This window comes from Haemaphysalis longicornis, unplaced genomic scaffold (genome assembly GCF_048455015.1).
Source record: "Haemaphysalis longicornis isolate Haplotype H1 unplaced genomic scaffold, Haemaphysalis longicornis Haplotype H1 scaffold_8, whole genome shotgun sequence".
NCBI lineage: Eukaryota > Metazoa > Arthropoda > Arachnida > Ixodida > Ixodidae > Haemaphysalis > Haemaphysalis longicornis.
The window spans coordinates 57,931,697-57,949,655 of record NW_027526445.1 but is presented as its reverse complement, the minus strand read 5'-3'; the positions used below and the strand labels follow the sequence as shown (position 1 = coordinate 57,949,655).

Here is a 17,959-nt window from a genome sequence, read left to right as displayed (position 1 = left end):
AAGGTTTGCTGTATGAATACTACAATTGCCAAGTTATTTGTTCGAAAGAAAATATGATACTCTTGTCTTACGCCTGTACATGCGTGAACACAGGGATACAACTGCCGCCATCTGAAGAAGGGCGTCATTCGCGACACGTCTAGAATTTTCTTAACGTAGTACGACTTTGGTGGAAATTTAAGTTTTTTTGGACTATTCAGGAGTGTGCACGTAACTCATGAAAACAACATACAAAATATATTGAAACTGAAAGTACCTATTTGATCTCTTCTAGGATCAGCCCTGTGAAAGATCATCAGAAAAGCTGATCCAGTAGAACATTTCTTTGAAGAAAAATGGGTAAATACTGGACATACTGTTTGTGTGAAATAAATTATATTGAATGCTGCTTAGTGTTTCGAGGAGTAAAGAACCGCCCGTAAAGGCATTCGCACCGGTTTTATATGCAAAAACACTGGTCAAGCAGCTGTTGTAAAAATAGTTGATTTATTCAGAGCATCAAATTATTGTCTTAACAGAAATTGCCTAAAAGTGGCACTTCCATCTTTGTGAAATTCAACCCTCTAAAGTATGCGCCTTCTCTGTTCCCCCCCCCCCTCCATCCTTCCTTGTTTATTACAGGTGAGCCGCTCCACAGATGATATCCGGGCCTGGACAATAAATCTATTCCAGCTGTGCAAAGAAATGAATATTTGCTGTATTCGACACTAAAAGAGGCACAGCAATATAAAGGAACGACCATTTGTGAGCACTGTTCAATAAATTAATTTTGGTGTAAACGGACGATGATAATTAAGCCAGGCTGCGCTGAAGGCTGGACGGCTGGTGGTTGCGCGCGGGCTCACTTTGATGTGGGTGCAGTGGACACAAAATAGTGGGTTTGTGCTACTGGACAGCGCCATTGAGTCATCTGCTTGCGCTGCATGCAGTGGTCGTCCACCGGCCTCAGTACAGTTAACGTACTGTGGCTGAACTACAATGCCCGCAGCACGGCCTAATTTCCGGCAGCTTTAGTCCGGCTGGAGTCCGACGACCGCTTCTCGGCTGTCCTCCTGTGGCCGTACTTCGGTCGCACACGGGTGGCTTTGGGATGGCCGGAGCCCTACGGCTGGAATCTGGCCGTATGAACGTAAGCCGGTCGACTGGCCGACCCACACTGGCCGTTGGACAGTCATACGGCCAAAAGGCCCACATTTTGACATGGGCCGACCATGGTTGCCGGAGAATGGCGGGGCCGAAAATCACCGGCCAAAGTACACCGGCTTGAGTAAGGCCGAACAGTCCTGTGCTGCTTGGGACCAGTTGCGAAACAGGGTTCAGAGTTGGCTAGGAGGAGTCTCGGAATGGCGCCCAGTAAATCGGCTTCAGCGGAAAGAAAACCGGGGAAGGGGGAGCAGAAGGGTTTAGAAATATTCTGCTTAACGGTAATAACCGAGGCACTGATATCATGAAAAGCAATCAGCCTTTATTCTGCGCTGATAAACTTATACAGTTAGGGAAGGTGTGACGTCACCGGCCTCAACAGATAGCCACGCCAGTAGCACACATGAGAGGAATCAGCATATCACCATCGAGCGCAACTGTACCCACTCCCCAGTTGGCGTTATCAAGTGTTTACATTTAGTCCTTCCATCAACCAAGGAATCGCTTCACTAGCGGAAGTCCTTTGTTAGAAGCCGTGTGGTACGTCCTGCATGCTCTTGCTACGATTACTCGCTTGTTGCTCCGAAGTCGTCGGTGTACTGGTCGCTGTATAACGATAGAAAATCATTTCTAAGTGCACTGAAGGCTGTAGAGCCGTTGGGGCTTCAACTAAAGCATGATCACTCGGATCATAATGACTCGGGAAAAATAAAATCGGAGATTTTTATGGCCTAGGTACACTGGGAGAAAACACACTAGGCCCCGATTCAGTGGCGCTGGAAAACAGGCAGAACGCGTTTCGGTACTCGTCATTGTTTTCTTTTACAGTTATATAGTTACAGGCGTTGTGTCGCATTCCCCAATGGGGGTTGTAACAGGGAAGTAGCCGTGAAACATGCACTAATGTGCTCCCACGATGACAGCACTGCGGCATCGCCCCCTCCCCCTAAGAGAGAGAGAGAATCCACTTTGGAACTTTAGTTTTAGGTGGGGGAGTGCCGGTGGCCCAGAGGGTTGCCGCCTCTGTTGGGGGAGGGTTGGAGGGTGTGGGAGGGTAGAGAGGGGAAGGCGTCGCGGGGACATTCGCAGAGCGACTGATAAATTGTGTCAAGCGCATCACACAAGGGCAGTTGGGAGAGGAAAACAGGTGAGGGTACGTATTCACTAATAGAGTGCGGTGATGGAAGGATTGCGCCTGACGAAGGCGTCATACCTGGGCAGTTTCGGCAGTGAAGAAGGGGTGACAAGGGGGAAGTTGTCTGGGAAGGAGGCGGAGATATTAGGTGATGTCCCGGTATGTGAGCAGTACCGAAAGGGACAATTCGGGAACGCCGTGTTTTGTTTATTTATTTTTTATCTTAATAGCCCAGAGGGCTTTTAGTAGGGGTACATAGGGGGGATACTTAAGGGGGGATACATAAGCCAGGTACAACAGTTTCCTCTAAACATTTCGTGAGGGAACTGTAATAAAGTGGTAAGTAAGAAAGAGCATTAATAAACTTAAGAGAACCGTCCACACATCGTAAACACGGGTTATACTCCTCACACGAAATCAGTTGCTACATATTTTCAACAGCTTCTAAATAAGAGAATAAAGACCCTTAAAACGCGATGGATCAGTGAGGAAGAATATGACTGAAGGTAAGGCATTCCAGTCGTTTATACAGAATAGATGCGCCTGTCCCGTGTCTCAAAGGTCGGGCTTGGTGGTGGGCAGCCTCATTATCTACTATGCCAGTGGGGGCATGGGTGCGCAGCAGCGTCATGGGTCCGGACGGGGTCGAGTGCTAATACTTTTGAGGGCTAGTGATGAAATGGTGCCTTTGGGGTAATTTCGGATGGCGGAGTGCGAATCTTATATATACTCAGAGGGGTGGGTGTTTGGGTAAGAGCGAAGGCAATTGCCGCCTCCTCCACGATGACTGAAGTCGAGGTGAGAACCGTGGCTGAAGCTTGCGGGTCGGCGCCAGGTGCTCCTATCACCGCCATGCCAAAAGCGGGCTTGCTCGGATACTCAGCCGCGTCTACATTTAAGACGTTAGGGGAAGGTGGGATTCATATTGCGAGGAAGGGGCTTAATGTAGATGCTAGAGCGGATTGATTGAGGGATGGTAACCATAGTTTCGAGTGGAATAAGTGGGTTGAGATGCGCCGGTTCAAGAAGGCAGCGGGCGGCCGGTGGTAGCTTGGGATAGGCAAGTGATTTGGGCAGTGCGGTGTGCTTGAAGTAGCTTCATCACCGTGTTGTGCAGACCTAGGGCAAGAAGACGTTCGGTAGGGGCCTGTGTATACCAGAGAAGCGCCGCATGAAAGGCACGTTGTAAAAGAGCGTCCAAGGACTGCCAAGGGTGAGGCCGGCGTACGGTAGGTGAAAGCAGAAGCGAGAGATGAAGTTATGAAGGGCGCGATGGTCCCCAGATTAAACAAGGTCCTTTTTACGGGTTCTGATTCGTTTAATGAGGCCAATGATCTGCGTGGAGTAAGTGCGAAGCTGGGCTATCATGGGTGTGCTGCTGCGAGTAGAGTGTATGATGAAGCCGAGGATGAGGACTTGTAAGACATGGGGAATAATGGTTCCATCGAGCGAGACCTTGATGGATTCATCTGCACCTTGTAGGGAGGTAGACCAGGATCGCCATAGAGGTAATATAAGCAATTCTGATTTGCGGACAGAGCAAGAGAGACCTGCAGCCTGGGCATGCTGGTGTACTATAGAGGCCCCTTCATTGAGAGTATCTTCCATCATTGCATCGCTGCAGCTGGGCCCCTATAGTGTCATGTCGTCAGCATAGATCACAGATCAGAGGTTGTTGGTGTGTTCAAGTGCGTGAGTGAGAGGTGTCATAGATGGCTAAAGAGAAGCGGAGAAAGAACGGCGCCCTGGGGCATGTCGCGAGAGGGCATAGGGAAAGCTGTAGAGAGGAGTGAGCCGCGGAACTGTGTAGCGGTGCGGTTAGAAATAGTTTTCTATGTCGGTTTGTGTGTGACTCCCAAGATTGTGGGGCTGACAGAGTCAAGGATGGCGTGGTGCGAGGCATGCTCTAAATGTTTATGTAGATCAAGTGCGAAGATGGCGGCGTTGTCGGATTTAGGTGGCTCGGCGATGATGTGAGCGCGAATTTGGAGGATAGCTTCTTGGGTCGAAAGGAGCAGGACAAAAACTAATGATATGGTGTGTGAGTAGGTGGTTCTCTTGAAGGTAGGTAGTAAGGCGGGTGTTGATGACATGCTCCAAGAGTTTGTCTAGGCAGTAAGAGAGCGAAAGAGGGCGGAGATGTTCAAGTGCAAGAGTCTTGCTGGGTTTCTGAATTAGAGAGATATTTGCGGGTTTCCATGAGCTGGGAAGAGTGGAAACCCGCTTCTCTTTCTCCGCTTGCCAGAAAGAGAAGCGGAGAAAGAACGGCGCCCTGGGGCATGTCGCGAGAGGGCATAGGGAAAGCTGTAGAAAGGAGTGAGCCGCGAAACTGTATGCTCCCAGTGGTAATTAAACAAAGAGGTGATATGATCAATACAAGTATCGTCAAGATGTCGGAGTAGCTTGTTAGTGATGGTGCCCGCGCCTGGTGTTGTCCGGCGGTTTAGTAACAGATGGCCTGTACTATTTCTAGCGACAAATTTCAACAATGATGGCTGGGTGGGAAGCTCCTTTGTAGCAAGCAATGGCGTCTTGAGGAATTAGAGGTGGGTATGTAGGGCTTTAGGGCGAGATATGACATCATGCCTGTAAAGAATCTGTTTGATACGTAAGGGATTGGCTGGATCTAGAAGTGCCAATTAGGTGTCGTAATAGAGCCCAGGTGCAACGCATGTTGAGGGTACCCCGTATTTTGTCGCAGAGGTAGAGCCACATTCGGAGGAGTTCGAGTCGGCGGCGGAGGGGCCGAAGGTGCTTGTGTTTGCGCTACCATCGCTCGAGCCTACTGCAAGTTTCCCTTAGATACATCATTTGTGACTCCACGTAGGCGGAACGAATTTTCGGGTCTGAGTTTCTCGTGTGGTTGTTTAGCTTGCAAAGGTTGGCGACCCACTGCTCAAGGTCAGTGTCTTTGACATGGACGTGGGGAGCCATATGTTGACTGTGTAAACAAAATGCATCCCGGTTAATTACATGCATGTCCTGTGGGTGTTCCTGTGAAGAGAAGTGTATTGTGGTGTGCCACTCGGTGGTGAAGCGGTCGTGGCTCAAGGTATATGGAAAGGCGTTCCAAGTGGGAGGACCTAGACTATACGAACGAGCGATATGGGGGCCTGTGTCGCGCTGTACGCTGTTTTCTATGCGTCTGGAGCGGTAGGGGTTGTTGTGCTTGGTGACGCGGAGTTGTTGGACCGGCTCCCACAGTAGGCGCCCTTTACGAGTTATGCGGAAGTAGCCCCACGCAATGTGATGGGCATTAGGATCGTTCATAATAAGGAAAATTTCGGTGGCCTGCAAGCGGGAGAGCCGATTAGAAGATGACATGGAATTTGTGTTGCGTGTTGTTGGGAGAGCTTAAGATATTAATTACGTTTAGAGGTCTGTGTCCAATAGGTTTGCGTAGGATGGTCGTGAATATGACTGGAATATGGAAAAGCAGGCTTCGCTGTTCTACACTGTAGTTGCGCTGTATTAGAGTTGCCAGCTGAGGACAATCAGAGTGTCCGTAAGCTTTGTAGTTTACCCGTTTGAAATGTGGACCCGCCTTGACTGTAGGAGTGGGAGACGGTGTGGCGATGAAAGCTTGAAGCGATGCCTGCTTTGTCTTGAAGCTGCGGAAGTTCCATTGACACGCCATAGCGTCTTTGGAGGTAATTATCGGCACCTATGGGTATGGGGGAATCGGCAGGACTTATGTTCGTGGAGTGCGGTGGGTTCTGAGCGAATGAGCGCATCCATCCCCATTTCCGAATGCAAATTTTGTTTCGACAGTTACAGTGCTGTCAATTGGCCCTGAAGTGACGCAGACATATAACTAATTATCAGCTCGGAGTTCTTGAGGAGTAAGGGAGCATCCGTAGAGGATGGCTGAGGGTGTGCGGTTGGGCATAATTAAAAGGAATGAATGAATGTGTAGGCGAGGGTACTACGAAGGAGGTGGCAGGGTTGGGGGACGGTGGTAAGACGTTGGCGCAGCGTTTGGTTTTCTTGCATAAGTGCGCGTTTTCTTGTTGGAGGCGGATTGCTGTTTCACGCAAAACTTTCATTTCACGAATGGCGTGATGATAAGTGGCGCTGGGTCAGGTGTAACAGTGGGTGAGAGGGTACGTTGGGTCATTGGTAGGCTCTGGGGGTTTACCTGCACTTGGTCACCGATGCGAGGTCGTCGGGGAAGTCCTTGGTCCACTTGGCTGTAGGAAGGAAGGCCGAAATGGGTGACTAGCTTATGTTCTGGCAGAAGTGTGGTGCAGGGGGTGGTCATGTAGAGTGGTGGACACCAGTGATTGCGCACGGGGCGAAAGGGAATCCATGTGCTTTCGGGGTATCAGCAGGTAAACTAGTCTTGCACCGGGGCTGCAAGCGATTGCGACAACCAGCCGATGCAGGACGGTGTGCAGGGGTGGCTGGTTGGAGGAGGCGTGGTGCTCCAGGTAGTGCAGTGGTCAGTGGGGGATGGCTGTGGGCAGACATCTTTGCGATATCCAGACCGCTAGCAGTTATAGCAGGCCTCTTGCTTCCTCCTAAAGGTGTAGCATATCGTGGTTACGCATTGGTAGCGGATCCAATACGTAGCGATACCACCTTAAAATAGGACCGGCACTATCGTGGAGCCGTGATCTTCTGGCATTGGTGATCGGTAGCGAGGGTGTGTATATTATGATGCTTTGAAGGATGGGGTCTGCGTCTTCCTCCGGGGGCACTGTGAATAGGGCGCTGACCGCTGTGGCGCTTGGCGTGGGGGAGGGGATATGGTTAGGAAGAGCGTACACAGTGCCTTTTCAGTTCAGGGAAGGGAGCTCCAGGTAGTGCTGGGCACGGGTTTCTTCGGGGGTACTCGCAACCCCAAAGTTGCACCGACAATGGATACGAACCTGGTCTCCTGCATGGCGAGGGAGCTTGGCTTGATCCTGCAGTTCACTGGCAAGAGTAGCGGTCGTCAAGGCCTCCGGTCAAGGAGGTCAAGGCCTCCTTGAGGGCGGAGGGCCATATTGACATCGTGTTCAGGCAGCGGGTCTTCGAGCGGAGGGGCTTTGCACCGTTGGCGCTGATTTAGGTGTTCGCTACCAGAGGTCCATTTGCTGTCAGGGTATGCCGCCGTCACGGCGCCAGGTCCAGTGGTTGCGGAGTTCGTGGTGATCTTGCTGCAGCTGATCAGCCAGCCGGGCTCTTCAATATCTTGGGGGACGATGGCCTCGCCCTCAACCACACACTCCATGTGGTGGGAAGGTAAGGTAGATGTTGAAGCATTAGCAGCAGCATTGGGTTCAGGCGGCTCAGGCCATAGCAGGAAGGTAGGCGCGGCGCGCCGACGAAGAGACACAGGGAACCGAGGAGCGCGTGGCCAGCGGCAGTGGTGGCTGCATGGGCAGGGCATGCTCACTTGCGCAGCGGCGGGCAGCAGGCAGACCATGCGAGCGCGAGCTGTTGTCGCCCTTGCTCTATATAGGATTTAGGCCTCACTGACCGGTGGCGTTGCAGTTAGAAAATCCTTTCTCTCAAAAGTGAAAAATGCTGGTGACATCGCAAAACTTGCTCCGCTGAATGCCATTACTCCAGACTTGTCCAGACTCGTGAGCTTGGAATACGATTAGCAAACGCAGAAATGTCTAAAAAGAGACATTGAACGGAGCGATGTGGAGTTCGGTTCGCACTGCTCGGCCACCCCCCTACCCTGAAAGGCATCGTCCCGATGCTTTATCTATACGTCGCCTAGACGAACAAACAAGAGAAAGGACAGTTTTACACAACACCACAGTTGTGTAAAGTAGAGTTCAATGAGAGCGATAAGGGTTCATCCGTGCAACATGGACAACCTCGGCTCGCATAGGGGATCGGGGAACGCATTGTTCCTTCTGGAATAGCCTCATAATTCAGGTCACCCATCCGGTGCAAGGGTGTGTATGGTCCGAAGTAGCATCGCAGTAACTTCTCCGAGTGGCCTCGTCAACGAACCGATGTCCACACCCAAACTTGTTCTCTTGGCCGTTAAGTGACTTTACCGGAGGCTCTACCGCCGTGCATCACGGGTTTGCTGGTGTCGAATGGGCTTTCGTGCCAGCTGGGGTGAAGCTCCTGCGCGCTTACGATTTCTTCAGAACTCTTCAGAACCATAATTACATTCGCACACCCTTCAGGAAGAAGCATTGAGGCGAGCATTGTGGCGACATCCAGAGCATATACTCAACAGAAAAGAGAAAAGTGCAGTGTTCTTTGTGCCACCGTATTGTAGGCGAACGTCACACCTAGAAGTATGTCATCCCAGTTGCGGTGGTCTGTCTACGTACATTGAGATTACATCTGATATTGTATTGTTCAACCATTCTGTAAGTTCATGAGACTAAGGGTGATACGCGGGTGTTTTACGGTGGCTGGTACAGCTAAGCTTGAGGGCGTCGTCAAGCAGTCCCGCACTGAAAGCAGCCCCTCTTTCTTTTATGACTACAGTCGGGCCACCACTGCGAAATATTATGTTTTCAACAAAGAAAATTGCGACCTTCATGGTAGTGCCCCGAGAAATAGCTTTGGTATCACAATAATCAGTCAACTAATCAGTAGCGGCAATGCTCCACTTGTTGTCAGACGAGGGAAGAGGAAAAGAACCCAAAAGGTCCGTCCCCAATAGTTAAAAGGTACTTCGATGAGATTTATGGGCTGCAGAAATTCTGCTGGCTGTGTCGGTAGCGTCTTGTACCTCTGACTGTCACGACAGGTTCTAACATACCATTTCACGCTCTCAGTCAGCTTCGGCCAGTAATACGTGAGGCGTAAGCATGCCAAGAGGTGGGAGAAGCCGACATGGCCGGAGGACGGCTCGTCGTGACAGGCTCCGAGGATCTCGTCAAGGAGCGCTTTAGGAGGGACGAGTAGGTACAGCCGGTAAAAGGCTTGTCTATAACACAGCTTTCGTACTCTCAGCCCTATCCTGCCCCGACGGAACGGGATTGGAATAAAACGACTGTGGAATTCTGAAGTCTTAGCCCTTCGCTTTTGCCTCCGACATGTTTGGAACGAGTATGTTTTGGCAGTTTTCGGCAGTAGCTGGTTGAAGTTGAAATCGCTGGTGTAGACAAGCGTTTTACCGACTGTACGTCGTTGCAATGGGGCGAAAATTCTTCTTGTACTGGACGTTGTTAAACAGACAAAACGACGTGCGAAAATAAAAGGCAACGGAGAGTTTTGGCCTTCGAGGTTAGGGTAATTAGGGGACCGAAATTAGGGGACTGAGAGCTAAGTCATCCCGCTGTTATTAAGCCGGGGCCTCTGGGGTTATGGCCCCGAGGAAGCCGCCATCACGGTCTGCATCGGTTTAGTCCTGAGCAACAGGGGAACGTAACGAGCAGTCTGCTTGACTATGCTTGCGGCCCGACTTTTACACTATGGTGACGCCGAACTTCTGTAATCGGAGGTTCCAGCGGGCTAGTCGCCCTGAGGGCTCATTCACGATGACCAGCCAACAGCGGGAGTGATAATCCGTTGCCACTTTAAAAGGTCGCCCTTATAAATTTGGCCACAATTGGTTTACTGCCCACATGACTGCCAAGCATTGTTTTTCTTTTGTGGAGTTTGTTGGCTTCGGCGCGTGAAACAATTCGGCTGGTGTATGCTATTACACGCTTGACTCCATCTTGCCACTGTACAAGTACTGGTCCTAGGCCAATATTGCTTGCATGTGTTTAAATTTCTGTTTCTGTAGCTTCATCAAAGAGGCTGAGGAGAGGCGTGTCGTGTAACTGTTTTTTGAGTACATCAAATGCTTCAGTCTCCTCTGGGTCCCAACAAAAGAAACATCGTTTCTAGTCAAACGGGCTAAGGGCTGCGCTGTTTTCGAAAAATTCAGCACAAAGCGTCGATAGCATTCACAGAGGCCGAAAAATCGGCGGAAAGCTCCTTTGTCATTTGGAATTACAAATGCGGCTACAGCAGCTGCTTTGTCTGGATGGAGCCCGATGCCTTCACCACTGGCAACATGGTCAAAAACGCAGTTCCTGGGTACCCAAAGCGCACTTTTCTCGTTTGAGAGAAAGTTGTGCAGAACCAATGCCTTCCAGTACTGAATGGAGTCGCGCCAAATTCTAAGCGAAAGTTTCAGGAAATACCACAACGTCGTTACAAAGATAGAAAAGCCCTGCCTGCTATGTGCGGCACGATAAAACAGCGTCTATCATCCTTTTGAACGTGGCAAGAGCGGTGCAAAATCGAAATGGAAGCACTTTAAATTGGTAGTACCAGTCTGGAGTAATAAATGCGGTTTCCTCGCGGACTCCTTCACCTACCTCAATTTACAAATATCCACTGCGTACGTGAATCTATGGCAAGAACGGAGCAAGGCGGAGGCAATCTAATGGGTCTTCGATACACGGGAGAGGATACAGATGTTTTTTGTCACCTTGTTCAATTTCGTGTAATCCACACAGAAACGGGTTGTACCGTCTTTCTTTTCTACGAGGACCGCAGGTGATGCCCCCGGACTCGTCCACGGTTGTATGACATCGTCGGCGAGCATTTCTTTCACCTGCAGACGAATAGCATCCTGTTCCTTTGTGGAAACACGGTAGGGGCGCTGGTGTATGGGTCGCACGTTTTCGTCGGTTATGATACAATGTAAGTTAGCCAGGTCTGAAATACTTTTGATGACGTAGCAAAGCAATTGCTAGAAGATTCTATAATCTGGAGAAGCTGAAGCTGTTGTTGTGCTGTCAGGTTGGGGTTCACGTCAACCTTTGTAGTTCTTGCTACATTAGTTAAGGTGCATGACTCCGGTATACGGTGTACCTTGGTACCGTCGCTGACTTTTTCGAAGTCGACGAAGGCTGCCTGGCGCCGAAATTCGTGAAGACAATTTCGGTTCGTCGATTAATAAGGTCAACCACACCAAGGGAGGCGCAAATATTCCGAGCGAGGTGAAGCGAAACGTTTTGCTCCACGATGCCACAATTTGCCGGGGCTAGCTCGCATTCAACGGTGACAAACATGCTGGCTTGAGGCGGCAGCGTCACGTCTTTGCCGATGAGGAGTTGCGCTCTTGACAGAGCCTTCTCGTCGCACAGTGTTTGTGGGGCGGGAAGTGTGTCGACCAGCTCCCTTAGGTTTATTATTGCGCCGGATTCGCGAAGGAAGTCTTGGAGGAGTATAAGCTGGTTTGCACAGTCATGCAGCGCAACGAAACAACCTAGAAAGGTCATATCGCCAATTTCTATCTCCTCAGTACACATGTCAAATGCCACAACTAGGTGACCGCCCGCTCTGCGGATTGGCGAGCTATTGCTGGTTGTTGTAAACTTCCAAAGCTTTGCGGCGAGGGAGCCATTTATGACTCAATAATCGGCACCAGTACCGACTAGAGCGGTTACTGAGTGATTATATACCAATACTATAATTTCAGCGGACACTATTTTATTTTTATGAAGTTCGTTATCTGAGTCGGGTGAGCTGGCGCTATAGGAGCAGGAGTGCGGACCACATCTATATAAGCACTTACTGGGCGAGTCACGGGAATGGGGGTGCGCAGCACAGCCTTGTAGGTTGGAACTCACCTTTCGACTTCAGACGTTAGTGGTTCCTTCATGGATTCTTCATGGATAAAGCCGGTTATGGTACCAACGTTTGGATGGTTGTCCCCTCGTCGTAGTAGTTTCGGTTGTTCGCGCAGAACGCTACGCACCACTTCCCGTGGGGCTCCCATGTCAAATGGTGATCCAAAAGCGGCAATATTCACGTACCATCCGTAATGCGTGGCGGTTTGCTGCAGCGAGCCTTTCATTGTGGACGCCCCTCGTAAAATTTCTGCTACGGCCGCAGGAGGGCTTCGAGCTAGCCCAGCGAAAAGCTATACCTGCAAACCACGGATGAGATGGCGCAGCCTCACGGCTTCACTCATTTCGGGGTCACCGCGCCTGAACAGGAACGACATGTCTGCAACATATATGGCCACCCTCTCATTTGGATTCTAAACCCGGGACTGAAGAGCCCGCTCTCCTTTCTCTTTCCCGACTTCGCGGCCGTAGGTGTTCAGCAAATTACGATGGAACTCTGGCTAACTGGTCATCTTGCGCTCATGATTTACGAACCGTGTTCGAGCGGATTCTTCCAGGGAAACGTAAACGTTGTGGAGCTTATAATAGTCGTCCTAATCGTTAAACTCAGCTATACGATTGAAATCAACCAGCCGGTCCTCCACATACTCTAAGGTGTCGCCGTGAAACGGCTGTTGTGTGCGTGGTGCGTGAAAAACCATCTTCGAGGTGGAACCGCTGCACGGGGTGCTTTGGCTGGCGGTGCTGGTCCTGACGGCCCTTGTTCGAGTTGTAAGACCGCCTAATTCGAGTTCGAGGCAACGAAGGTGGTGGCTGACCTTGTAGACGGGTGTTTTGTCCATGCCGTTCGCTTTGAAGGCGACGGTTTCTTTTTGGTTTAATGGCTTAAAACACCGTGCGAAAACACACTAGACCGCGATGCAGTAGCGCTGGCAAACAGGCAGAACGCGTCTCGATCCTCGTTCTTTTGTTCGTTTTCAGTCCTTTGTTACACGCGTTGTGGCGCATGCCCAAATGGGGGGTTCGCGGACGGGGAACGGGTTCAGAGAGCGCTGCAGCGTCGTGATTTTTGCTTGATGACACTGCAGGTGCCGAAGGTGTTTGCTCCACAGGATGGACTCGTAGTCCGGGTAAGTCCACATAGTACGGTTTGATAGACGTATTTTTTAAGGTAGCTTTGGGGCTTCCTATCAATGCATCCACAGATCTCCTTCTGGAACTAGGGGTTCACAATACGTTATCAGAAATCGCAGAAGCCCAGCACACTGCGCAGGTAGGTCGACTGTCAGGCACTAGAGCAGGCAGAGACATTCTGGTCACTCTGGGCATCTTTACCGAACAGAATAAGGAGAGTGTTAAACACCTTAGCAGAGAAATCAGAGACTCCTTCGTGGTCCGTCCTTTCCCCAGAAACGTCCACCCTGTCTTTAATCAAGGAAGGAGACTGTCTCGAGCCAAGGCACTTCTAGCTGCAGCTCTCGAGAGCCCTACGGAGTCGGCTTTAGTAGATGCTGCTCAGATAAATGGAAGACAGGCCTTTTCAAAAGCCATCATTGATGCTCAAGAACGGATGTGGAACGCACTTTCCGTGTTTACCAAGAATACGGAGGTTGCTGAGCAAATGGCCATTGCACTTGCTCTGCTTGATCCTCAACATAAGGTCATTTATAGCGACTCTAGGGCGGCCACTCGAGCCTTCGCCAGGGGAGTGGTTGATGCCGAAGTCTCCAAGTTATTGGAAGATAGACACATTATTAATCATTCGATAGTCTGGTTTCCAGCCCACACGGGCGACGTCGGGGGAGGACCGCGGAACTTCAATGAATCCGCACACGAGGCGGCGCGAGGACTCAGCAGCCGCGCACCCTCATAACCACCCCCGTCTCCACAAAGGACTTTCAAGGATCAACTTCAGACCTACAACGAGCTCACCAAGCACTTCTACTTAAATCGACGGGAATTTGCGCTCCCACACAAAGGACTCAACAGGGCGCAGTCAGTCACTCTCCGCATGTTACAAACGGACTCATACGCCAATCCTTGGAGGATGAGCCACATCGACTCGGACTACGACGGAACTGCTACGTGTGGGCGTTTGAACTTGGGTCATATGTTGTGTGGTTGTGTACGCAAGCCTCCTATCTGGAGGATAAGGTCAAGTGGGACAGTGCTGTCAGGAGCAGTGAACTTAACGATCAACTCTGGGCTGTCCAGAAGGCCCGCGTAGCGGCGGAGAGTCTCGGGCTTCGCGTCCCGACACGGGAGATGCCCTCTACACCTTGACACCGGGTCAGGTGTCCTTCAGGACCCTTTTTGGAAATAAAGTTTCACCACCACCACCACCACAGGTTATCCGCATGTACAAACCGTAACTGGTAGGGCACATTCAAAACATACTTCATAGATTTTACAGCTTCAAAACATACGTCAACGCATTGACCATTTGAGTCATCACTACCTTGTGCCATGACACACGTTCTCCGCCCACTCCTTTCCTGGTCTCACATTCAACCACAGGAAACATGCGTTTCGCACTGCGGCAATGGTCACAGTGTTCTTTCACGCGCGTGTATACCGTATGGAATGACCAGGATGCCGCTTCGGCAATAACGTTTTAAACACGGTTGCCTTTAGAAACAACTCTTTAGGCAATAGCCGTGTGACGGTACAAGAGGTGTAGCCATAGCCCAACCAAACATCAGGAACTCTTGGTTGGAAATAAACATACCGCGCTGACCATGATTGACTGAATAATAGTAAGGTTTAACCTTACAAGTGATGCGTCCCGCGGTACTGAAGGGCTCCAGACTAATTTTGACCATCAGGGGATCTTTAATACACCAACCACTCGAACACACAGTCGGTTCGGCTGTTTGCATCAAATAAGTGCGGCCGCTGCGGCCGGGAATAGAACCACGTCCCTGTGCTAAGCAGCACCACGCCATAGCCACAGAGCCACTGCGCCGGCTAGCTGGGCGTTCGGACATTGATACCGTGAGCCGAGGTCGTGCACCCAATAACACAAGAGCCAACGCGCGTGCCAGTCCGCTTTCGAGCAATGACCATCTTCGGCAGACATTCCCATACTGCACCACGCCCCGGTTCCCGGGGACGCACCGGCTATGTGCGCAGGCGCGAAACGACCAGCCAGCCCTCACTTCCCCGAACCAGCACGCAGCTCTGATTCGGTCCACGAACAGGGGGTCGCCATACGAATGCCTCAATGCCCGTCGATCAAGCTCTCTGCACCCGCCGCCGTCGGAGGTACCGTATGATACATCCAAAAATGCTCTTGAATCCCGGCGGAGATCAAGACGACCATCATCACTCGTACCCATCAACGCCGACCAGCGAGCCTGCAGCAGCCCTTTGAGTCCCCCCCCACTGACCGCCAGCATGCCTGGACATCACCGTGCCACGTAAGGAGTGTCCCGACGTTCCTGGCCGAACAGACCAAGCGCAGTCCGAGGTCCAACGCCAGCCGTTTCCACGAGTCAGGTTGTCTTGCAGGGTGAGCGCGTCAGCACCAGCCGAACTTCATTCCTAAGTAAATTGTTTATTTAGCCAAACCTGCATTGACTCTTTTCCGCTCAAATACTGTAGACCCACCCAGGTGGGAGCTTGATGTTATCCCCTTATCGTGGGAGTCACAAAGGTGGGAGCGGTGGTATTCACTAAATTGAAATCACGGAGTTTAGAACATGAGCCTTCAACCTCATGCCGGAGGAGAAATGAGGTCTCAGAGCTACAGATGCCCAAGCGAACGCGTTAAGATGAAGTGCCATGGCACTAGGGAGAATGTTCCCCAAGGAGGGTAGCGTGCAGGATTTCCTGCATGTTTTGGAATAAGTAGGCCGCTTAGGCGGATAGACGGAAGAACAGCTTGTGGTGATTGCGCTCTACAATATGGTTCCAGCGGGGGCATAATTTTGCCAGCACAAGGAAGCCGCTGTTGCAGCATCAGAATTCTCATACTTCAAAGCACTGGAGTCCAAGCTATTTAAAACGGAGACAGAATGAGTGAAGTTACAGAAATGGATGTCTGCTATACAGGGCGCGAAGAAAGACGCGCAGTTCTTTGCGAACCGCCTCTGCATGGTGGGCACCGCTGTCATGGCTATGTATGAGGGTTCGGAGTACGGGTCCAATAGGGAAGCTCGCAAAAGGATACTGAAGAAGCAGGTGCTCCACCAGTTTTTTACGGGTTAGCAACGCCCGTGCAAACGTTTACTCTATAATGCCACAAAGAGACCTTTGATGAAGCCGTGGAAGTGGCCGTTAGGGAGAAAACAAGGAAGCAGTATTAAAACAGAAGTAACTCACCGATTCGGAGTGTTCAGAAGACTGATAGGAAAATGGCAGAACTACGTCCATGGTTAGAAAAGTCAGAATGCCTTTTGAAATCTACAGTTGAGCTGTAAAACAAATAAAGGCAGTTCAACGCCGGCCGTCAATACAGCGTGCAGAGGCGCGCATAATGCTAAACTCGCAGTGAATACGGCCACATATCTAACCATTGCTTTAAGCGTACATCGCTCCGAAACTGGCAACAAATAATGAACCGGGGAAGCACCACTACTAACACCCACCTCGAACGGGGCAGAACCAGGGAAGTAAGTGCGTCCCTTTCTTCCCTCCAAGCTACCTATCATAGAAGCGAAGTGGCCATTGAAAGGGTAACGATACATCTCAGCAGCGGAACAAGCGCAATTATATTATGCCGTTTCGCTGGCGCGCCTCTTTTGTTTGTTGTGGACATGGGGTCAAATGTTAGCTTTCTGCAAGAAAGCGCAATGAATCAGGTCATCCTAGCGTGGCACGACCAATTAAGGACAGGAAGCACAACCGTTTGCCTCGTCGTCATCACTGGCGACGCCCTTGAGATGGTATCGTGTCGCGAGATACCTGTAACAATAAGGGCATGTAACTTTACCGCGACGTTGTTTGTGTGCACCTTGAAAAATATGCAACCCGTGGCCGGTTTGATAGGACGAAACGTCTTCGCCGAGGAGTAGTTAAACTTGTTGCTGAGCCAGCGTGTTTTGAAAATGGATGATGTCAAAGTGCCATCATCAATATGTAACGTTCGGTATAATGTCTGCACCCTGCTGCGTTCCGCGGCCCGATTCAACGCAGCGCGATCCAGAGAAATGCGAACGTGCTGCACGCCGTTAGGCAACCAGAATTCCGCAAATTCTGGGGACGAGAACTGTACTAAGTTGTTCCTTACCAACGTTTCTTGGGATGATCAGGCGTCGAATGCACATAAAATATATTTTAATCTTCTTCGATGCATTTCTGGAATCACAGGACACACTTCTACCCACACCAAATGGGTGTGTACTGAGAATAAAACACCCGTGTCCTTTAAGCAACCCTTCATCCACTGGGGCTGTTGCAACCTGCCCCGCGGCTGGGCCGCACCCAGAAATGCACGACGAGAGTGACCAGGGCAAAAGAGAGCATTTATTGTTCGGCTTGGGTTTTTATAAGAACGAAAGGTAAGGGAAGACGGTAGAGGTAGATAAGATTGAAGGCGCGCGCATGCGTAGACTGGCAGCGCTTGTTTATCGGTGGCCAACAGTTCCTGGCATTCCTCCTTCCTTAGAATCCAGAAAGCTCCACTGGCTTCGTGACACGTGTGGAACGTCGTAGCTCTGGGGGCCGATTGTCCGGAAGACCGGGGGCAGTAGCAATTGGAGCTTCGCGTTCTTGTACTGGCGGGTCCGGGCTTATCAGGGGGCTAAGGGGATCCTCTGAAGTCGAAGTTCTTTGATGCTTCTCCGCCTGAGCAGGTCCATGTGCCGGTGAACAAGCCAGCTCTCCGTGTCAACAGACACGATGCGTGCACCCGAGGTTGACCGGACCTTGACAGGTGTCCATTTGTCACCACGGCCGTAATTGCAAAGATACACAAGATCTCCCGGTGCAAAGTTCCACCCTGCGCTGTCAGCAGAGTGGACTTCCCCTGTAGCTTGGCTTCTGGGAGGAAACACATGTCTAGTCACGTGTGGAGCCTGTCCCCCAGCAAAATTTCTGATTGTGAGCGTCCTGACGGGAGCGGCGTTGTTCTATAGCGGCAAAGAGTTTCAGTTGGCGTCGTTGACATGTCTACGTACCCACACTTCTTTAGTCCTGCAGTCCATCT

At 50.8% G+C, this 17,959-nt stretch overlaps 1 long non-coding RNA gene across 1 annotated transcript in view; it reads left to right on the top strand.

The window, feature by feature from the left end:
- The first annotated feature begins 203 nt into the window (after positions 1-203).
- The window catches only part of LOC144149464 (uncharacterized), a 43,695-nt gene continuing 25,939 nt past the window's right edge, over positions 204-17,959 (top strand). Inside the window, exons 1-2 of the long non-coding RNA XR_013318313.1 lie at positions 204-339; positions 622-744. This is a non-coding gene — a long non-coding RNA (uncharacterized LOC144149464). The remainder of the gene's footprint in view (positions 340-621; positions 745-17,959) is intronic.